Genomic DNA, 24,394 nt, shown 5'->3' with positions numbered 1-24,394 from the left:
TGGAAGGTTGCCGGTTCGAATCCTGTAAATGCCAATAGGGACTCTGCTCTGCTGGTCCCTTAAGAAAGGCCTTTAACCTGCAATTGCTGAACGCTTTGAGTAGTGAGAAAAGCACTATATAAATGCAAAGAATTTTTTTTATTATTTAATATTTACAAAAACAAGGTTTTGGAATGAGCCAAGTAAATAAGCGATGGACACTCTCTTGTGGCCAGAAGGCAGCAATATTCTTCTTAGATTGTTAAGATAATGGTGGAAAGATAATTGTGTTCTTTAGGAGAATACCTGTGCCCAATAAGCACAAGAACACACTGGCAGAATTTATAAGTTAGAGGGTAGGAAGAGGACCAGTAAATAGAAGATTGGGTCGCTCCTTTGGCCAGATGACTGATATGACTTTTGGGTCAAGGTGTTTTGTCTTGGTAGAGTGATATATTACTGTACTTTCCTCTTTTGCATTATTAATATGTAGCCTTTGTCAGAATGCCTCAGATTTCACAGACTTACCACTGTTTATAAGGTACTGTACCATATAACTTCTCTCCACCTTCCCTTGTACATTTATTACCTCAGGCAATTAGGTGTAGTAAAAGACAAGCAGGAGTTAAGTTACAACTTAAATGTATTATTGATGATATTCATAAATAATAACAATAAACAAAGTACAAGTGAACACTGGCAACCATACAGCCTGATAAATGCTGATGTGTAGTTTCAGACAGCACACAAACTTGTAGTTACCTTAACTATAGACATTTAAAGTATCATTTTTGGTCATGGTTTCTTCAGAACAGGACACATGCCTGTCTCAATATGGCCACCAAGTTGTGCTGCCCATGGCAATGGTGTGACAGAGAGATGCTTCTTCATTGTGATGTTTGTAAGAGAGAGGGAGGGGTAAAGTGAGCAAATGTATAGATTCTCTGTCCAAACCCTTACACCAATAGGGCGTTGTGGTACAGAATGACCTCTGATTCAGGCCAATTCCAAAGAGTCATACTTCACACCAATGGGGCACACAATACCTTTCACACCTGCCCCCCAAAACCATTTGCTCAGCTGATGGTTGCCAGCTAGACAGTCTGGCTTTCCTGTGGGGATAGACTGAGAGAGTCCTGAAGAGAATCATTTGCAAAACTAGCTTCAGGCACTTCATTACAACACAGTGCTATGGAATAGCTAGACACTTTGCTCACTTCAGATGTAATTCAAGTCTTTACCTATCTTCTGTCTTTTCATTAATGGCCCAATAGAGTCTAGACCTGAAAACAGAAAACAAAACTCATTATGTACCTAGGGAAATTTTACAAAATTAACCAAAAGACATTTACAAAAAATGACACTGTCCAAGCTGTGCATCATTTCTGTACCTTTTTTATATATATTTTTTTTAAGTTCTTGGTCATCATTTAGAAGGGGTTTTGCTTGCTTAGTCCAATGTGAGTATTTCTTTCAGTAATTTCAAATAACAGCATTAAGTGTAAAATGGTAAACATTTTAATTATGTACTTCATTTACAATATGGCTAAGCATATAGGCCACATTACCACTGAACTGACCAAAAACGTTATTAAAGGAAATTTAAACTTCATTTACCCCTTGGGGCTTGAGTTCTCAAGTAACATTATACACCACCACTTCCTCAAAGCTGGTGAAGGGGATTGGGCATAATACAATTGTTAAAAGGAGTTTTATGTTATAAAAATATTTTTATGCAACCCATAACAAACATGCAATTAAAATAAGTGGATTTTGAAAGGTAGGTGTTTCTAGAACATCAAAACAGTTTTGATAAAAATCAACATAACTCAACACAATTACCTGACACAAATTGTAGAACGTGCCAAAAACGGGAACTCACAACCAGATACAATCCTGCCTCCACAAATACTGCAATGAAAGAAGGGAGAACTAAAGTTGAGACATACTTCATTAAAGTTGAAGGGGACCTCAAGTATAATATACAGCGCGTTCTATAGAGAAACCACAAAATGGTTATTTGGAAACTGGACACAACATTAAATACAGACATACACAAAAATATAGCTAAAATATGAAATGGTCATAACATCAATATGAAAATTCCAGTCATGGCTATTCATCTGACTTGGAAGGCTCTAATACAAGGAGCAAAAAATAAATCAAAGAAAAAAAAATGTAATACTTATATAAAATGTTTTTCTAGCTATCAAAGAAAAAAACAGTTAATTATGATATTTACAATGTCAAATCCTGATTGTGATTTCCATTGTCCAAGAGACACATGTTGGGCAATTCTCCTGCATGAGAAAATAAGTAAACATGTCTAAAGCATTTTTACATTAACATTGTAAGTCTTCTCCAATAGTATATTGGTAAACATTAAATTAATTCAAAAATACTAGTATATTACATTAGCAAACAAAGTAAATTCATATAAAGGAAATTTTATACTGACATGAATAACTAAAGTTTGGAACAAGAACCAATTTTTTTGAACTGAACAACATGCTAGAGTAGAACCTTCACCAGAACAGAACTTCTTACTTCATTTGAACACAACATTCTCTTGGTTGCAACAACAAATGAGTCAAATAAAAAACAATGTAAGATATGTCCCCAAATCCTTCTGGGTCATCTCTCTTCTCATAAAAAGAATCCAGAAAGTATTTCTTTCTACTTTGGCTTCAGCACCTATTATGTGATAGGCAGAGTTTATTGAATCAAGCAGTAAGTGGCAATCCATCCACTTTTTTCATACATTTTGTAGGTGTAACTGTAGATGAGGATATGTCAATAAAAATTATCTTGGCAATCTAAAGCCATAATTATGGGAATAAAACAGTGTACAGCTTTCTGATAGGTTTTTGTATGTTAATCTTAATTGCTATAATGGGGATTAAAAATGCTCAGAAATTGAAATATGCAGTGGAGTATCTAACTGATTTATGGACTGATCAAAATGCATTTGTTTTACTATTCTTCTGCTGCCACCTGAAACTACATATCTAGCATTATTAAGTGATATAATATTAGTTTGCAAAGTCACACTGTATTTGCTTATATGACACTAGTACAATAAAATGTATTACCTATAATACATAGCTGTAGCTCTTTCACCTGCTTATTCCAGTACTCTGTTCAGTTGCCCAAGGTTATTAATGTAGAAGGGAAGAAGGAAAGAAGTGCTAAACTGCTGTACCTGACAAGAGTAAAGAGTGTATGAGTTTTGAGGCATTCTGTTAAAGTTTGTGTAACATAGCATAAAAGGGAAAATAGGGTTACATACAACTCTATTCATCAAAAAATGTCGGGTAGTAAAGTTTAAGATTAATTTAAAAGAAAATGAATACATAGAAAAAATATTTACTGTAAACATACACACCAGTCTGTAATGCCTTGAATGACACCAAATTGGTATTACTAGTGCATCCTTCATGTGAGAATTGGCCAAAAACTGAGTACAAATTGGTGTAGTACTTTAAATATTGCAAAAATGATGGCCACATTACATATGAAATGATAACTTCTTACAGTTAACTTTGCAATGGATCAAGATTTCTTGAATGCCCCCAAGTGGCAGTGACTTACAAATGTCCCATGTAAATGTTTTTCCCCTGCACAGAACAATTCAAAACCTCTCTATATGAATTTAGTTTCTTCTGTATGACAAAATAACATTACAGATATCAAAAACAGAAATATTTCACCATCCACAGTGGAAGGCATCAATTGTAAGCATGCATTACCAATCTATAAAACAGAAGCAAAATGTTAATTTACAACATGACATATAATGCAATAATTACTAGTCAAGTTACAGCGGATTCCATCCAAGATTCTGGTCAAATTGTCAAAAAATCTGATCTTGTCAACCACACTCCTCCCACTTCCAAAAGTCACTCAGTCTGTGACAAGTTTGGTATCCATTACAAACCTGATCTGCAACAAAATTGTAATTGACCATTGTACAATTTCCATTAAACATCCAAATGACCTTTAACATAAACTGCCCACACCCTAATATCATGCGTATGCTATGGCATAGCATGCTTCAAGTACATACCATTTTCGTCTGCATGGAGAGTTACATAAATCCTCAAGATATTCTGCTTGCTTTCACATTCTGCAAGCTTGTGAGAGCTTCACAATGAACTCCACATTGACCTGGAATGCACACAAAACAGTATTAGTTTAGGTTAAAACACATACATTCACACTTTTGTCAGTTTTCACCATTAAATGCAACTGGAGCTGCCTGACAGACTGCTTGAAATGTTCCTGGATGACTTATTGAATGTTGACTGGGGTTGTGACTGCTTGACGAGCAGCTGATGGAGGTGGAGGAGAAGGAGCTAAAGAAACTGCTATCAGAGCTGCAAAAGTTTTTTTTTTTTTTTTTTTACAAAAGTAAAAGAGGAGACATTTAAATAAAATATTTTTTAACATGAAATTTTAAGAAAGATACCTAGAACTGCCTCTCCAGTAGAATCAATGGCAATTTTACTTTTACTCCATTGTCAAATCTTCCTCGGTTCTGCCAGTACCTTCTGATTGACACTCTGATTATGTTGATGTATAGTGGATCTCATCAGGAACACGTGGCCAGATGAAGAGATCATATTCAGCAAATAGTTTTTCTGCATCAGTGCACTGCCCTTTGAAAATTTGTCCACCCTTGAAATTCTGGAACCAAAAACGTTCTCCTCAGCACATCCTTCTCATCCCTTGTATTGTATTGGTGGAATGTATCTTACAGAGCACAGTGCTGAGCAGATCCTGTGACAGGATGACCATTTGAATCAGGTGACTTTTTAGCATTTAGCCAAGGCAAATTTATTTTTAAGTTTTCTTTTAACTGCCATTTCAATGTTGCCAGAGGTTGCCTCTGGAAGTCGTCCTTCATTTAGATTAAATAAGGATCTCTCTGGCTCCAGCAACTTGCAGTGGTTTACCAAATGCCTGGCAATGTCATAAATTTCTACCCTGATGTTGAATTTAACAGAGTAGACTACTCCGCATGGACACTTGACCACTGCCCAGCCACCTTTTCAAACATAAAACAGAATCAGCTTAAGTATTGTTGTATGTAAAATCAGATATAAATAGCTTTTTACACCAAAAGCAATACCTATTAACAAACCTGCACTCGCCTGATGCACCCCAAACATTCTGAATCACCCTGTCATATGTGCTTCAAATTAGCATTTTTGCCCTTTAATTGCATGATAACATCCATTTTTGAGACCTTAGAATCAAGCTTGCATTGTTTACAAAGTTTCCTGATGGTTTTAACCTTTAGAAATGACAATAATGAGAAAGCAGTGCCTTCTAATACAAAAGAAAACCCCTCATACTGCTGTGTATACCAATTTACCTTTAAATTCATGACTTCATTTGTAAGATGCTCCTCTGTAATGTCAATGTCACCTTCCACTTGGCACTTATTTGACACATGTACTTTACCATACTCTGTGTTAGTAACAATGTGACTTGCTCTGGTTTGGGGCCCTCTGTCCAGGGTGCCCACTCATGGTAATTTGGCACCATGACAAAAGGACTATCAATTTTGCCTGCAAAATGGGGGAAAAATAATTTAAATTGACCCTTTCAAATTTACTTTCAGGCAACTGTTACAAGTAAAAATGTAATTCGCTTACATTTCACAAAGCCTGTACCAAGAATTTCAATTTCCACAGACTTTCAATAATCTTCCATGTCCACCTCCCCTTTAAAATCTGGTTTGGGGATCTTTCAAGTCACTTATAACAGTTCATTGTCTTTTATTGCCACACTGTCCCTCGAGCACAGAAACTCTGGGATTGATGTCCTGCTGTCCTCTGCAAAGAATGGCTCAACCAGGTATGCAGGTACTCCTTACCAGACATTTTAAAGACCTTATTTTGTGTAAGTCCATGATAAAAGGAAGATGATGCACACAAGAGAAATTATAATCATGGGACGTCAGTGCTTCAAAATATAGGTATGCATGCAATATGGCATTATGACTTGGGTTGGACATTTCATTAGTTTTTTTCAAGGTTGCTTATGACCCTTTCAGCAACTGTGTGATTCTAAATGTGGAGACAAAAAAATGTTCAGGCACTAAGACAAGAATACAGTATCTGTATATTTCAGAAACTGTTTAAAATTCAGCAGTCACAATGTACATACAGACAACATTTACAATAATACTAAAAATGTAATGGTAAATTACATAGATTATATTTTTATTACATTCCTAAGAGAAACATAATAAAAATTTTGTATTTATAAAATCAGCCTGGGTTGATATTAAATTGGACACATCCTCTATGTGAATAAATAACTACATGGGGCCCCATTGGTTTTGGCCCAGTGCAATTATGGGTCCAAGTGGAGGGCACTTGTAATAAACCATTCAAGTTACAATCATGGGTAAATGTATAATTGCAAATAATGTGTCTTTGCTTCTGTCCAGAATTTCTCTACTTCCTGTCTTATACCGGAACAATATACTAGTAATATACTAGTACAATATACTAGTACAATGGCTAGTATGCATTGCCAGGTGGGCAGTACAGGTGAGTGAGTGATCAACACAGGAAAGTATTGCCATTACATTCTCAATGTAAAACTAAGCTATAATTTGTTTTGGCTATATGGTTTTGGTTTTTATTGTTTTAAATCTTTTGTGTACTTTACTCAACCTAGTAGAATCTACCTAGGCAAATGCCATTATTTCATGTTATATTCATAATGATATGGTCATCAAAATTATGTAAGCCATCCTTCCATTCTTGATAACGGAAGAAACTGTCAGAAAGGCTACATCGTCTAATATGTGGAGACATCTTTTTTTTAAAAAAAAAAAAAAAAAAAAGCAGGCATTTAACATCACTGTAAAAGTACAATATGAATAAACTTGATAGGTAGCTTAATAATAGTTCCACACCAAACCTGGGGGTGGCAAGTTGCACTTACTTTCTCTCTCAATCCTCTGCAGACCATCCACGGGAAATCCTGCATGGTTCCGGTGCCAATGATTACATCACTTCCGGTCTGGATAACATCACTTCCTGTTGTGGTCCCAATGTCATTCCCTGTCTCTGCCTTTAAAGCTGCCATCTTTAACAGCCTAAAATCAGTTCTGTTTTGGACTCTGCCCTGTGAACCACTCTCAAAAAATTACCCATTTGCAGCCAGGGAATAATATATGGGTGGCTGCCCCAAACCTTTTTGATGTCTTTTAATTGTTCTCATGACAACATCAAATAAATAAAAAATCTTATTTTAAGAGCTCAAAGACAACAACAGAATATATATAATACTTTAAAAAAAAAAAAAAACCTTACGTATTTGACAAAAATCTGTTTACAACATAATATGGCAAACCTGTTACAATACCAGAAAAACATGATGATCTTTCCTTTATGGGTAATAGGAATTGGATCAGACAAGGAACCTTCCAAGTGCACTGGGCACAAAATGTCTCCTATGGCATCAAGTACATTAGGAAGTCATCCATTTTTGGTGTGGCACAAACTTCCCAGGGCAAAACATCTGGGATTGTTTTATTCATCTGAATGTACTGCACAAGTCTCAAAAATAAATGGCCTTTAGGAGAACAGCAAACATCACATGTCTGTTGTTCAGAATAATGGGAGCCACTGTAAATGGTGACAGAGTCAAACACATCATTTGCTGTTGTCTTAACTTTTTTTTAGTGTTCAGGGCGTGTTTGAAATAAATCCCATTTAGATATAGCCTTGTGTATACAGGAAGATACAGGCTTGCAAGAGGCACAGTGCCAGGTAGTAGTATTAAGGCAGGGTGCTTCGGTCAAAATGTCAATCAAAAATGATTCATGACTTGCATCCCACTCCCTGTCCTGTGATTGATGAAATCAAACCCACACGACCCCCTTAATCCCACCCCACCTGCCTGATTGATTCAGGTTTAGGGTAGGAGATAATCACCTTGCGGTGATAATTAAATGCATGGGTACACTGTTACAGTGATACTAAAATTGTATTTTTTTCAGGATTATCATTCCATCTATTTTTTAGGGGCTCCAATCAACTACCTCCTGACTGTTTCTATGTAATCTTATCTCTAGACATCTCAAAAAAATTTTATAAGATGTTTAAAGGATAATTTTACTTTTTGTTTTACTAATCAGCCCTCCCAAACAAAGGGTTTTTTTAGGCCAACCATCACCTTACATAAATTATTCCTATTCATCCTAAGAAACCTAAGACATAATTACTTACAGATATTACGGAAACATCACCCACCAGTTGCAACGACCACCCCAAATAATTTTTCAACAAACAGGTATTTAGATTTCACTTTTTGCTGGCCCTAACTATAATTTCACATCCACTCCTTAGCCCATTTTTACATTTTATTTAACCTATCCTTACTACACATACCAATCCATTCACTCTCTACCTCCCTCACCTTTTCCATAACACCTTTATCCTGGAACTTCCTACCTCCACTCCCTTCAACTATAGGTCTTATCCTCCCAGAACCAAAGTCAAAAATGACAGAGAGGTTAAATCCTAAAAGACAGAAACCACACATAAAATTAAGTTCTCCCAAGGCCTAACCTGTCACCAAGCTCAAGCTTCCGACCCCCACAATCTTAACATCAGGGGCCCCGATACTATTTTTGCCTCAGGGCCCCAACCCCCTGGGGTTAAGGTCAGGATTTGGGCGAGGGAAAGTTCCTATAAATAAAAGAAAAAAATAATTAATAAATCCTCCACCTATTACACCTGAGTCCTGCCAATGACCCTAAGGTCTTAACATAAGGGCTTCTAAACCCAGTAAGTTAAGGTTAGAAAAAAGATAAGATCATCTAAAGGAAACCATACTGTTCTCCCTTATTCAATCATATTCTGCAAAAATACTGATTTAACATAAGGGCGCCATACTACACGATCCAGTATGGTAAGGAAAAAAGAAGGAAGACACAAACAATCCACACACCCTACACTATCAAACACAACATTCTACATACACCTATTTCCAGTTTCCTTTACTCAGCACATCAATTACAACTCAAGAGTTTTATTAACCCAGTAATTTACCAGCTAATGAGCAGAGATTGTTCCTAGGCGATTCGGGTGATCCACCTCCCTAAACAATTTAAATCTAGGAGAAAGGATCATCCTCGTCATATCGCACTTCAAAAGCTGCTCATTAAACTGGAAAATCTTTTTATTTAGAACCAGGTCTGCAGTGAGAGGAACCTGAGCAAGAAAAACCTGTGCCTGGAGGAAGATGCTACGTAAAGTAGAAAACATCTTAGTCCATAAAATCTGGACCTTACCTCCAGCACCTGCTTGGACCACATCCCAGTGGCCAGCCAATGTCACCACCCTCTTAAGGCCAGAAATAACCGGTCCTTTGCTCAGATTTCGCAATAACCCTGATAGTGTGAGATTTTGGATCACCAACAGGGTCAAGCTAAGATGAGTGGTGACACTGAAATTGGCCAAGGAACTGTCCGAAATAACTAAAGTCTCCGTCTCATATACAGTCGGCAAGGATGACAAGCTCTCAAGATGGCAGACTTTACTGTTGGGGTCTTCAGCATCGACCTCATCCTCAGAAGAATCCTGGGAGAGATCAATCATCATGTTCACCCCAGCAGTTGGAATATATTTATTTTCTAATTGAGTGTTTACAAAAACCTTGTTCTCAATTTGGGCTGCCTGATTGTTTGTCCGGTCCCCCCAGCGCCTGCACCTGAAACAAGAGAACATTTTCTAATGGTTATTTTCTTGCCAGGGCCTCCCACCAAAATTGATGTCACCAGGTCCATTGGGGAAGAAGATTTAACAATGATCTCACCACCTACAGGGTCATTGTCCACACCCGGAGGAGCCAAGGGCAATGAAGCCGAAGCCACAGAAACCTGAGGAGCTGACTCAGCCGACATCAAGACCCCAAGATCAGAAGAGGATCCCTGAAGGACATCACCCTGAGCCAATTCAGGTAAGTCCACTTGTTTTTTGGAACTTGTAAAAATGTGCTGCCTAAAGGAAACAAGAGAAGATTCTGTTAATTTTCCCCTATATTTTTGCTTTGCCATAGAGATGGCTTTGGCTTGTGCCAAAGGTAACTGTTCACAATACCCCTTAATCACTAATTGATAATGTTCCCGTAATACCTCAAGTACATTCTGCAACCACAAATCTGTGTTTGCCTTAATTTTAGAGGTAGTTACTGAATTAGGAGAAGATGGTTTAATGAACATGGTAAATCTATCGACCTGTTTGGCCATACCTTTCGGCGGGTTCTTATTTCCTACAATCTCAAGATGATGGATTGTAGAAGGAAAATTTTTTATTAGCATAAGAGAATAGCAAATTAGCATATAGAGTCATAGAAAGTAATTAAAAGCTTCTAAAACATTAGATTAAGCATAAATTAGAATATAAAAGCAAAATACAATAGGTCTAGCAAATGGTTAACTAAAAAATCAGTTATATTGCATTCTTTTATAGGCTTACAGCAAATTTTCCAAAGTAATGAAAAGAATAGCTAAAAGATGCAGCGAAACCAGTTTTGGACAGCATACGAGTGGAGGACACCTGTGATTCAAGGCTAGGAAGAGATAACATGGAAAAGAGGCCTCTAAGAGCAGCCGGATTGATGAATCAACAAAAGGCCTTTTACTACAAACAAGGTCACACTGTAATAGATCTTAGCAAATGCAGGCATTAGTAAAAATACTATAAGAATATATTAGCAATTAACTTTAGTGTAGAAATTAAGACAAATCAAGCATGGCAAGCAATGATCAAATGAAAGCTCATACTATACTTCTTTTTAATTAAAGCTTAAGCTTCAGGTCACTATAGTAAAAAGTTTTTAAAGCCTAAGAGAGGAAAACCCATATATGGATTTGAAGCCTTGGCCAGTTAGAGAAAATGGGAACAGAATAGAAAGATAACACATTCCATAAGGGTTCCGACGGAAACTCAAGATTTGGTCGGATGGGAGTAAGAGGGAGTCAGTGAAGGTAAGCAAACCAGCTCATTAAAACAAGGTCAGAAAAGATAGGAAATTACATCAGGAAAGCCCAAAGATGGAAAGAGGAAGCCATCCACCCAGTCTTAGACCAATCAGAATAAGCCAAACAGACACCAAGAGGAACAATGGACAGTAAAACCAGGTGTAGAATGAATTAATTAAATGAGCTAAAATGATAAGAAATTGTTATAAAAACTCCAAAGGCTGTAATGATCTTTGCTCAATCTAATTTGGCCGTATTGGGTTGAGTCCTTGTTATTTTTTGTGTTGATTTATTGCAATAAATCCTTAAAACTCTGTCTGTCTATCTTGAGTCCTAATAGCCTTTATTTTTAGGTAAAAAGCCTTCTGATGATGAATTTTTCACCACAACATATTAGTGACCTTCCGACGTGATAGACTAATAAGGCAGCTGCGTGAATCCAGAGCCAGGGGCAATGCTCTACGAAACGGGCACAGTTGGTGGCCACCTGTAAGGTAAGCGATATTTTCACTAAACTAATTTGTGTGAAGTTTCAGAGAGCATCTGCCCCTCCAACGGAGACAAGCAGCATTTGGCCTTTCTAAAACGAACAGGTAGGAATAAAGGATGGGCAGACAGACTTAAATAGAATGTGTAGCTTATATGAATGCATATGTATGAATGGTATGATTGAGAGTGCAGTAAAATAATGGAAATTTAAGGTTTGTGCAGCAAAATAATGGCCATTTGAGTTTTGGGTTCTTTTGCAGTAAATGGGAATTTGAGTTTTATGCAGTATAAGCACAGATTAAATTCTAAAAAATTAAAAAATAGACCACTGACTAATCTCATACAGGTAAGTATTTTTGGATTATTATATTTGTCACACTTGTTAGGAATTTTAATAAAAACTAGAAATCAAATTATTAACAGGTATGAGTATTCTTTTTTGTATTCACCAGACCCAAATTTTGGCTTGAGCTACAGGACCCCAGATGGACTTAAAAGGTAAGTATTTCAATATATGAAAAGGAAATTACAGGTAAGTAATTTTAACTATTTTTAATAGTTAAATAGAGTTTTTTAGTGTGATATTTGTGAAAAAATTTAAAAAACAATAAAAAATTGAAAACAGTGCACTGAAAAAAATGAAAAAAAAAACTTACTTACAGGATCCTGTAATTTTAAAAGGATTAGATCAAGAATATTTAAAATTTTTTATCTAATCAAAAACTGTTAAAAATATTCTTTATTATTAAAAAATAGAAAAAGCTATCAAAAAAGTATCAGGTAAGTAGCAATATTTTAACTTACTCTACCTAACCTTTTCCCAGGAAAACAAGAATGAAAAAGAATGAATTTCCTAATGTTTCGGGGCCTTAACGTTTCCACAAGCTGAAGCAGCAGACAAGGGCCAGACTAAGTTGTCCGAGACATGGTCAGAATTGGGCGATTACGAAAAGGATAACTGCCCACCACCTTTAGTATTCAATGCAGGAATTTCAGAAAGCTGAAGCAGCGGTCGAGTACCAGACTAAGTTGTCTGAAACATCGACAGAATCGAGCAATGACGAAATGGAAATCTGCCTTTATTCTAAGCAACGCCCTTCCCATTTTACAATAGATACTCAGCTTGTTATCAACCGGTGCCAGATCGAAGACCCTGCAAGTTCAGAACTTGTTGAAGCTTTTAAAGCTCTTCGCATATCAGGTGCTACAAACTCTGAAATGAATGCTGTCGACGTAACAAAATTGGGTGTCCCGCCTGAAGCTCCAAAGCCTGAATCTTACCAACTCCATATCTTGGACTGGGAGGTCGAGATCAACTGCATTCAGGACAACCAAGAGTCTGATCTGTTTTTAAGTTTACAGCCTGATTAGAGTTTCTGGTCAAGCGTCTTTGAGGCAGACAGTTTATTCCAGTCTCCAGGACCGTCGATGCCTACCCCACTCTCTACAAATTGTGCTCAGACAGATACCTCTTACCTAGCTCCAGGACAGCCGTGGGTGAACAGACAAGTTCCACAGGAACCAATGTCAATCGGACTTTGAGACAGATATTGAAAGAATCCTTGAAAAGAGCTCTCTTGCAATCAGGTCACAATATTAGTGATCAAGAGGTGTCCAAGTGGTTAGCTGGGCAATACACCTACATGATACATAAACCGGCCAGAATCCATTTTAAAAGAAATAAGGTTTCCAAGATAGACGGACAATGGCAGATCGATCTTGCGGATAAGACAAACCTGGCCGACTATAACCAAGGTTACAAGTTTTTATTGACTTGTGTAGATATTCTTTCTAAATATGCCTGGATCAGGGTTCTGAAAAACAAAATGGGTAAAGAAGTGACAAGGGCTTTTTGAGAAATTTTGGAGAAAGGTAGAATTCCTGTCAAACCAGACTGATAGCGGCAAAGAGTTTCTCAATTGGGAGTTTCAAAGCTTGTTAAATAAACACAGGATAAACCGTTTCACCACTGTTAGTGAATTAAAGGCTTCAGCGGTTGAGAGATTCAATCGAACTCTGAAGACCAAAATGTGGAGATATTTCAGCTCCCTCAATACCCAGTCCTATCTGCAAGTGCTACATTGTGAAATCTTATAATCTGAGCTATCACAGCAGCATAAAAATAGCCCCTGCCGAGGTCAATAGTTCCAAATCTTGAAAAGTCTTTAAAACATTATACGACCTAACTAAACCCAAAACATCCCCAAAATATAAATTAAAACTCAGAGATACAGTGAGACTGTCGAAATCCCGGAATCCTTTTACAAAGGGATATGAACAAACATCTTTCGATGAGGTATTTACAGATTCCGAACTAGTCCCGAAGGATCCGCCTGTCTACAAGCTCAAAGATTATGACAGTTAAGACAATATAGGGTCCTTTTACGATGCTGAGTTACTGAAGATTTGAGGTACAGACGTATTCAGGATTGAAAACATTTTGGAGAAAAAAACATCAATAGAAAAAAGCATATTTTGGTGAAATGGCCCGACAAGTTTTAACAGTTGGATTCCTGAAAGCTACATGCAAGATGTTAAATACTGAGAATCAAAAATAGTATTTCATTAACTGTGTGTTTACAATGGAGACAAAAAGCTTTTACATTATTCTCCCCAGCAATTCTTCCAGGGATGTTTTCCCTAATACCATCGCTGATTTTACCATCAAATTTGCCGCCCCAATTGAACTACAGGGCAACTGGGAAGTTGGACTGGCCAAAATTCAGTATCCACACACCTGGAACACCCTAGACATACTGGATAATGATTTTATCATTGTGTCCCTGTGAATAACCAGATTTTACACTATTCCTGCAGGCTATTACTCTAGCGTTGAGAAAGTTGCATCCAAGATAAATGACGTTTCTACGATAAAGCCGAAATCCATCGAGGTCGGTTCAGCAGTAACTACGATACTGGAAAACAAAATGAGATTCAACTACAGCGTGCTGGAGCGAAGATTCTACGTCGTAAACTCTGAGAAGGATGAAACTCTTCATGTCAGGGGGCAGTTGGGGATGATTGTAAGAGCTCATTTGGACATAACCTTAGGCATTGTGAATGAGGCTCTTTACCCCACGGATATTAGAGCGGGGTTTTATACCTTGTACATCTACAGCGACATTGTGTCTCGTGAAAGAGTCGGAGACAGCTACGTACCTCTCAAGATGCATACATATTGAGGATGAGATTAACAAAATCACCACAATCACCTATGACAAGCCGCATTACGTTCTGGTCAGCAAGACTCAGTTTGATACTTCGACCACTGAAATTAAGATCAGAACAGAACAAATCGGTTCCACTTCAGTTTGGCAAGGTCATAGTCTATTTACATTTCAGACCTGCTAAGTGGTGTATGCACGACTAATACAGAGATGAGAACTTAACAGGACCCTAGCCCTTACATGTATTATTATGAACCCCAAGCTGGCAACGGACTCCCCGGGTTCTCTGGGGCCCCTGTGATGTACGGTTCTAGGATCGGTGGGATATTTTGTGGGCTGTTTAAAATAGCTTTACATTTTCTTCTCTCTGCCATAAGGATAAGTCCGGTGCCTGCAGAAAAAAGAAATCGAAAAACATTTTTTTAACTCAAGATGTCTTTCGTTCATTGATTGTCTCAAGAGTGTGTAAAATCTGAACTGGACTTGTTTATGGTGCCCTATACGCAGACTAGCATAGAAAAATGCATCTATGTTGCAGTACCTCCTCTCTCAGCTCTATCTGAAGTTGCGCTGCTAGAGTTTCTGATTACTCGGAACGGTGAAGACTATTTGGACCTGAATAACACGCTTCTACACTTCAGATGCAAAATTGTCAAGGCTGATGGAAATAATCCTGCATCCACTGCCAAGGTAGCCTTTGTTAATTATCCGATAGCCGGTTTATTTTCACAAGCGGATGTGACCCTGGGAGATTGCTTAATATCACAGAGTTCCAGCCTTTACCTGTACAGGGCCATTTTTGAGGGGCTGCTAAATTACAGCAATGAAACTCTCAATTCTCAATTTGCAGGGGGTCTTTTTTACAAAGACACAGCCAACAAACATGAAAACACAGCCTTGGACGGTCCAAATGAGGGATTCAAAAAAATAAATAGTTATACATCCCAGGGTAAAACAGTAGAACTCCTCGGACATATTCATTCCAACCTATTTTTTCAAGAAAAAAATAATTCTAAACAGTGTGGATGGCAGAATTAAAATGGTGCGGAGCAAAATTGAATTCTGTCTAATGTCTGGAGATGCCGAGCGTTACAAAGTAAACATTTTTTCCGCCACTGTTTTTGTCAAGAAAGTTCAAGTTTTAGCAGCAGTGAAAGTAGGGCACGCCCACGTTCTCATGTCCGCTAAAGCCAAGTACCCGTGGAAAGAGTGAATATGAAAGTTCTTGGTATGCCGGCTGGGATAACCTGTTCTTGGATCTGCTGCCTAAGTACGTGGTCATAGGCAAGGTGAATAATGATGCCTTTTCAGGGGATTACGCCAAAAACCCCTTCAATTTCAAGCATAACAATGTGGAGTTCCTGGTCTTGTATTTGGACAGAGAGCAGATTCCTGCCAAGCCATTTCAGCCCAATTTTATTAATGACAACAAAACTCGAGAATATTACAATCTTGTGTTGTCCTTCGGAAAGCATTTGAAAGACCTGCCTCTACCATCATCCGTACTGACTTTTCCTGGGGCTACATCCTGTTTGCCTTTGATATGACGCCTGATCAAGAATGTGGAGACCATTTCTCATTGGTGAAAACTGGGAACATGAGATTTGAAGTCCGCTTTCGGGTACCCCTACCCCACACTGTGAATCTGATAGTTTACGCTGTCTTTGACAACATTATTGAAATAAATGAGAAGAAACCTACTTTATGATTACTAAAAAGCATGAACACCCTGCAGATCACTGAACTCATGTCCCATAACCTATACACAGAAAATCTGTTTTACGGAGTGTTGGCGTGTGATGAACTGCCTGAAAAAATACAGATCTCCCAACCATGATCATCATCAATACTCACCCTCAAAATCAACCCGGAGAACACAGGTTGGCAATACATGTCAGAAAAGACGGAACTGGAGAATTTTCCGATTCCTAAGATGGCCCACCAGACTTTATCTATTTTCCTGAGGAAATATACAGCTTTTTAAAGGAAACTGTAAAGAAATTATTCACCATTCTTGACAGCTTCAAAGCTGGTTTTCCACCGCCTGCGGGCAACACTGTATTTTTTTTTTTCTGCATTACAGAGGGAAAGGATGCTCTTATAAAGATGTCAAGAACTTGTATTTTAATGTCACCAAGAATGATTATATGGTTCAAAAATTTGTCAGCACCTTGCCAAGAACACTTCGAGTGGTTTTCAGGATTACCCCTTTATGCAAAGTTCTATGACCTGTAATTATCTTAATTAAGAATAGGCAGACTCTGTAATCAAATTTAATATTTTATTAAACAAAAATATTTACATTTCAATAAAGAGTCCATTCATTCTTTTTGCGAGATCTGGTTTTCTTGCCAACAGGTATATAGGAAGCAGTGGTAGTGACACCGTCCGTGACAGAAGGTTTGAAGCTCTCCAGAAGTTCTCTCGTGTCTGCCTTTGGCACGGCGGATGTTGGAATGTTAAAACCAGCCATGGCCTTGGCAGATTCCTTCCACTCCCTAGGTCTCCGATAGGACGGTATGTTGTGATGGGCGGTGAAGTTCTGCATTAGATTGACTATATTCGTACCGGCTAATGGCTCTCCACGAAACACAAACTCTCCCAAGCCATTCCAGTAGGCTGTATTAGTGATATGTGACATTTTCTGTAAAATAAGTTTGGTATATTTCTTTGATTTATTCTGTGCACTTTTCAAAATCTCATCGTACACCTGATCTTCTGGGGTGCTAGGAGACTCTTTGATCTCACTCAGCGGTTCCTCCTTGCTCTCGGCAGGCAGCAATAGTGTCGGAGCACTGGTTTCTTTATCTGCTTTTTTCACAAAGGTAAGGTATCTTTGCAAGATTGTCATATAAAGTTTTACTTTTGCATCAGCGCTCAAGTCACTGTGTTCAAGTATGAATTTCATTTGTTTATCCAGTTCACTTTCTATAGCATTTAAAAGGTAGCTGGAAGCCGGGGCTTTCTGTTGCAATTGAGCCATTTGTTGTTGAGGTACCAGGTACATCTTACACGTGTATTCCATATTTATAATCTCGAACCTATTAAACTAGTAATGAAAGGAATGGCTGCGCTTAATAGGGCTCCAAGAAACCCTCCTTTCTGATATAAAAGTGTTTTTTTCTTTTTAACAGTAAGTTTTTTTTTTTATCGCTGAGTTTTTTAACGCCGCAACGATTCTTCTTCAGCAGCTTGAACTGTCTGGATGTCAGTGGTAAAATTGCCTTTTAAAGTATTTACAGCTTTTTCGGCCAGAGCGTAAATTAAATCATCCAAAGCCTCGTTCACCACTGCTTTTCTTCGGCGATAGGAAACCCTATGCATGGTCTTTTTATTCTGCACGACATGCCGGCTCTTTCTCAAATACTTGAAAATCGTACGTCTTTATCTTTTCACAACATACACCGCTGGCCAGTCGGGAGGAAATAATCCGGTACGTAAATGAAATTCGTCAGGAGTATTGACTTTCAGATCCACCAACAGATAACCATAAGGGCCCTTCTTAGAGTCCTTAAAGGCATCCAAGGGTACATTTGGCACGCTAAATTGGTGCTTTGCAGCTTATCTCGAGGGTTTTTAAAGAGGGTGATGAAATTGGCATTCAGATTTATCGTTCTACTTTTCTTGCCTTGAAAAAAAAAATTTTGGACCAAGTAAATGATGGACAAATTCCTGTGATGAGTATATTTTGTGAAGGCCCGCTTTTTCTTCGCTATGGCTCACCTGTTCCATCAAATCGTCGACGATCACCAATTTAACTCTGTCAGGCCATTGTAGAACCCTTTATTTCTTTCTTTTCTGCCATTCCTTGGATGATTTACTAGTATGTTTAAGATCCTTGTCATGTTGCAAGGTCCACTTTCATTTGAGCTTCAAACATCTGATAGATGGTCTCACACAATTTTCAGGCACCCTCTGGTACAATTTAGAATTCATAGTGGATTTTATGATGGTCAACCACTCAGAACCTGATCCAGCAATGAAGCTCAAAACCATAACATTTCCATCACCAAGCTTTACAGTGTCTTTAGAATGAAAAATGTGTCAAATGAGAGGAGACCATTCAGTCTATCTTTGTTTAGAAAATAACATAGCTGCCCAAAAAATGTTCTTTTGGAGAAATGTCTCTGTTTCTTCTTCCTTAATTTGGTTTCTTTTCTTTCTATCTCTTTCTGTCAGCTCTTGTCAGGAGGAAGTCTTTTCTTTGGAAACTTTATAGTCACTGAATTGGCCCTCACTTCTTGATAATTCTCAGCCTTGAGAATCAAAGGATCATTCAGTATAAACAGTAAGAACGGGTCCTCTGTGGTAACCCATATGCAGAATTGGATGTTCCATCAGCATCAACTGGAGTTGTGTTTGGAGGGCAAGAGCTGGGCTGGAGGTTGTTTTTGTTTCCCTTGCTTCTTTTGTTTTCTTCTAGCATATTACTATTTGAATTTATATTTTTATACATAAGCCAAAACTTCTGTATGCAGAAATGGTTGCTTAAAAAGGCTGTTAAGCTACATTCTGTAGCTGTTTTTATATAAACACATTTCATTGTCAGAAGAAAGATTGTCACTCTCTTTTCGAAAGAATATAAGTTTCTCAAGCTTGCTTAATTAAAGTCAGGAACATGGTGGTCTGGAACCAGACAATACTGTATGCAAGTCAAGAACTAAACGTGGATAAGGCAGCCCTCAATCAAAAAGGCCATTCACACACGCAAATTTGGAGTTGCCAGTTAACTTAACAAGAATTTTATTTTGAGGGAAAAACTGGAGTATCTGAAGAAAACCCAACATACACAAAGGAAAAACATGCAGACTTCACACAAACAATGATCCAATATAAACCAGGGTGCTGGATCCATGGCCCAGTATTTCCAATCATTGTACCATTATGAGGCCTGCTTTAAATTACCAGATTCAAACTGTAAGTGTTATGCACTTGGCTGTCTAATCATTTTTATGAAAATTAAATTAGCATTTAGAAGGCACCCTCACTACCCTAAAGACTGTGCTAAAGAGCTCAAGGGACAGGTTCACAAAGCAAATTATCTCAGAGAACACGCAGAATTTATGAAGTGTAGATTTAGCAAAAATCATGATCAGCAAAAAATGCAACCAAGCAAAAAGCTGTCATTATAAAACACCCATTTTCCAAGTAATGAATTATATCAGAAAAGGGACAGTTGTTGTGCTAATTTCAAAAGCCAGACAAAGTTAAGTTGAAAGGTATGTCTCTGTAAACTCCAATAACTCAGAAACGCCCGGATTCGAGAGTCAGAGTCGTGACGTAACATGGCATGCCTTTTCGATAGTATCCTGTGCCGCATGGTGACAACCACTTCAGAAATCAGCAGGGTAAACAGAGAGAAAAAAAAAAAAAAAAAGTTAAAGAAGGACACAAAATTATGTTCAAATATGTAAAAAAAGAAAAAGAGTATTTGACCCCATCAACAAAATTCCATTTATATGTAAGTAATATTGTCTCAATTTTAATCTATGGCTCTCTGCAAAACTTTAATTAGAAGGTATAACATCCCAGAATGCTCAGTCTTCATTAATTACCATTCTTTTTTCTTTAGATTCCTTAATTACAGTGTCATTACACTGATATTATTTTGTAGTAACACATAATTCAAGTGTAAACAAAACATAGTGTTAGTACCTGTGGCACAATGTGAGCAGGCCCAATCTCATCTTACTGCCACCTACAACCCTGCTATTGACAGCAGCAGCAGCAGCTCTCTATTATCCAAGCCACAAGTACTTATGTGTCTTGGAGTTGGTGGAGGAGGATGTTGTTTTGTTTTTATTCTGATTAAAATGAAGATGACAACAAACCCTACCAATTTAAAGTAGTTCCAATGACACTTATTAAATAAACATTTCTCTCTATTTTACACTAGCAGAGTACCCGTCGTTGCCCGTTTTTTTCAAATCAAAACATTGTGGTAGAGAGTATACTGCAATTCATATCTTTCTTACATTGTAAGACCCATTTTTGGACATCTTTCTTTTGAGGAACCCTGGACATAAAAAGTTAACTAAAATTATAAAATTCTTTAATATGAAAAAAATCATAATAGCTGTGAGTGTCAAAAAGAGGAAGATATAATTAAAAAAGTAGAGTAGAATCATTCCCTGATTTAAAAATAATATTGAGAGAGAGGGAGAGAGAAATTAATTCAGGTAACATATTATTGCAATACATGTTTGTAAACTATATTCTTAGTTTCGTTTCCAGGTACAAAAAGATACAAATTTTTCGGGGAACCTACCCTTGAACATGCAACATAAACTTGCCCATGTGAAAAACATGATGATATTAAAGCAGCTCCACAGTACAGAATAGACTACCCCTGTGACTTGTTGATCGTGATGGAAAACGCAAGTCTCACTGGGAGTTGTAGTCTCTTAAAACTAAATGAAAGCTGTTTCAGCTTTTCCCTTTCCTGTCAAGATGGTAGCTTCTATTACATTGGGCTGTTTGTAAAGTAGCCTGTCTTTTTTTCTGGGTCCTGAAACATATGTATGCCAAGCGTCATCAAAATCGGCCCAGCCATTTGGAAATTTTTCAGGAACATATATATATATATATACACAGTGAACCGAAGTAATTTCCCCCATAGGATTGTATGTAAATACAATTAATCCATTCCAGACCATCTGAACTGTATGTAAATATATTTTTTTAAAGATTTTTAAGCACAAATATACTTAATTATACCATAGAATGCACAGCATAATAGTAAACTAAATGTAAAAGCATTGAATAACACTGAGAAAACCTTGAACAACAGAGAAAACTAACACTGCAAGAGTTTGCGCTATAGTGCTACAAACCACTCGCTAAAAATACTTTAAATCCGTAATTTAATAAACCACCAAGAAAAGTAACATTGCAACAATGCACGCTACAAACTGATCACTGTAAACAGAAGTGAAAACAAAAACAAGCCCAGTGCATTCTTTAACTGCCTTATGCGTCCAGCCCTCTCTCTCTCTCTCTTGCCTTATGTGTGCGCGTCTCTGTGTGTGCTGCTCTGTGTCTGCGTCTCTGTCTGTGTGTGCGCTCTCTGTCTCTGTGTGTGTCTCTGTCTCTCTCGTAGCGCCTGTGTGTGCGTCTGTCTCTCTCTCTCGCGCCTGTGTGTCTGTCTCTTTTGTGCTTGCTCTCTCTCTCTCTCTCTCTCTCACGCTTACTGCACAGGGAGAGACTGAACACATGCGGAAATCATCGGCACACACAAACCGCAAGGTAAACTGGCTTGTTCGTATACTGAGTGTGTGGTCGTGAAAAGATGCAAAAGTTTGGCGAACTTTCTGGTCGTAAACCAATTTGTATGTGTTCCGAGACGTTCGTGAAACAAGGTTCCACTGTATATACATACACATGTTGACTTATATATATGAATATAGATAGATAGATAGATAGATATATACACACACACACAAATATATACATATATATGTATATATATATATATATATATATACACATATATATATATACATATATATATATATATATACTGTATATGTATATATATATATAGATAATGTATATAATATATATATGTATGTGTGTGTGTGTATATATATATATATATATATATATAAACTGATCACCCATTTGTCTCGCTCACTCAGTGCAAGGGAAAAAAATAAAATGTAGTCTATAAGCTATTAAACAGTAAAACATTAACGTTTTAAGAAGTAAAGATACACTGAGTACCAGTGGAGTGGTTTCGGGTAAGCAACATTTTAAAGCCGGTATAACATAACAGGTAAGTAGTACTAACAGCAGCTAAAATGTATATGGATCATCTATTGGTAGTTGATCCCTTTTGAAAGGCGCTACATGACGGCTGTGGTATAGAAATTACATTTTCTATGTGAACATCCAAATTTCTGCCTGTGGTAATGTGCCTTACCGGCATTACCAGCAATTAAAAGAAAATCATTTTTGTGTCCTCTGCAGTGTTAAGAGAGAAAGGCTTTGATTTGGGATAAAAGGAAAAAAGGTGTAAAGAAAGGAAACTTGCCTTTTTCTTTTATATAGAGGAGAGAGGTCTTCGCTGACGATATGAGCATCGCGCTGTGTCTCGTGTAGACTGGAGAGACGGCCCTGCCATTAACTGGCCGGGATGGCACTGTCGGTCCTCCACTCCTGTGTGTGTCTTCATAATCCGACCTGACGACCTCATAATCGTATACGTGTAAAAGAAAGTGCGAAGCACCTTAATATTAGTTTGCCGCGGTCTACAAATGGGATCCCGTGTTTACAGTTGTCTGGGCTATAGCTCATGGGAAGGGGGGAAAAAAATTAAAATTGTTTACTTTCACTTAAGGCAGAAGCGCAGTCAGCGTCTCAAAGGCCGGCACAGCTACGCAGTGCGCGCCGGCTGCCCGACTTTTGTAGTATTTTTGCAGTGCAGGAAACGCCACTTTTTGCAGACACGTTCACGTGAGCAAAACTCTCTGCGCTCTTTAGAGGTCTTGCTTTCTCTGCGTACTGCGTTCATAGTCAGTTCACGTGAGCTGCTCGGAGTACATGCATCGAAGCTTCTGAGCTGTGCCTGTGCTATCTCGTGTGATCTTGCGATGTCCACGGCGTTATTTAATGTTAGCTAAGACCCGGCACTTTAAAGTTTCTCGCTACAGCAATTTTAACTTCATTACAAAGTAATCCAAATTCTCGTTTTTATACCTCGTGTCTTCTCATTAAACTTGTATCTCGCGAATAAAGTATTCAGCGTTTTTCTTCAGCGCTCTTTGGGAGCTCTTCCTTCTTTTCGATGTACTGCAGTCACAGTCAGTTCACGTGATTACGTGGGAGGCGTGATGATGTCACACACAGCTCTGACCCCCACGGCCATCGAGCTAACGTCCATTACAGTATATGGACAAAAATAGGTTCCAGTTATGACCATTACGCATAGAATTTCGAAATTAAACCTTCCCAGCTTTTGTAAGTAAGCTGTAAGGAATGAGCCTACCAAATTTCAGCCTTCTACCTACACGGGAAGTTGGAGAATTAGTGATGAGTGAGTCAGTGAGGGCTTTGCCTTTTATTAGTATAGATAGATAGATATATATACATACATACATACATATTTTAGATAGATATTGTAACAAAGACGCTTTATTGCGCCGACCCATCACAGACTCACATGGGAGGCATGTGGAAAAATAAACAAAAATATTTTATTTGTCTTTACCTGCGGGGTATGTCTTCCCCGTGAACCCCACAGGCCCAACACAGCCCCACAAGCACAAAAAACCAAGCAAAGCACACAATATCCTTAACCACCACTCCTCCTCCTCCTTCTCCCGACTCTGGCTCCCCGAGTGGTGGTTGCTGGCCCCTTTTATAGTCCACCCGGAAGTGCCTCAGGTGGTTGATTGCCGAGTTCCGGCTGCACTTCCGGGTGTGGTGAATATACTGCCCATAAGGGCTCAGGAGCCTCAGCTGCAGCACCCCCTGGCGGCGCCTGCGGGACCCAACAGGGCTGCACCCAATTCCCATTAATAAGGGGTGTCCCAGTTGGGCATGGACGTCAGCCACCTGCCACAAATATATATATATATATGAAAAAATTTGGGTAACCATCTCAGCCTGCATAATAATTTACTCTACTTTCAACAAAAAAGATAAAAGTGGTATGTCTTTCATTTCCTAGGAATATCTGAGTACTGGGGTGTTTTCCAAACAAAGATTTTTAGTGAAGCAGTATTTAGTTGTATGAAATTAAATCTAA

General features: G+C 38.1%; 1 long non-coding RNA gene and 1 gene segment (V, D, J or C); one reads left to right on the top strand and one right to left on the bottom strand.

The window, feature by feature from the left end:
- The window catches only part of LOC120523672, an 826,057-nt gene that overhangs the window by 182,394 nt on the left and 619,269 nt on the right, over positions 1-24,394 (top strand).
- LOC120523729 lies at positions 718-4,278 on the bottom strand. The gene is made up of 6 exons (XR_005632687.1): positions 4,046-4,278; positions 3,789-3,921; positions 3,072-3,181; positions 2,222-2,279; positions 1,822-1,890; positions 718-1,262 (listed from the first exon to the last, which is right to left on the bottom strand). It is a non-coding gene; the product is annotated as an uncharacterized LOC120523729 (long non-coding RNA).

The sequence above is a fragment of the Polypterus senegalus genome, chromosome 1, assembly GCF_016835505.1.
Source record: "Polypterus senegalus isolate Bchr_013 chromosome 1, ASM1683550v1, whole genome shotgun sequence".
Lineage (NCBI taxonomy): Eukaryota > Metazoa > Chordata > Cladistia > Polypteriformes > Polypteridae > Polypterus > Polypterus senegalus.
The sequence above is the reverse complement of the archived record's forward strand: the minus strand, read 5'-3'. Positions and strand labels throughout refer to the sequence as shown.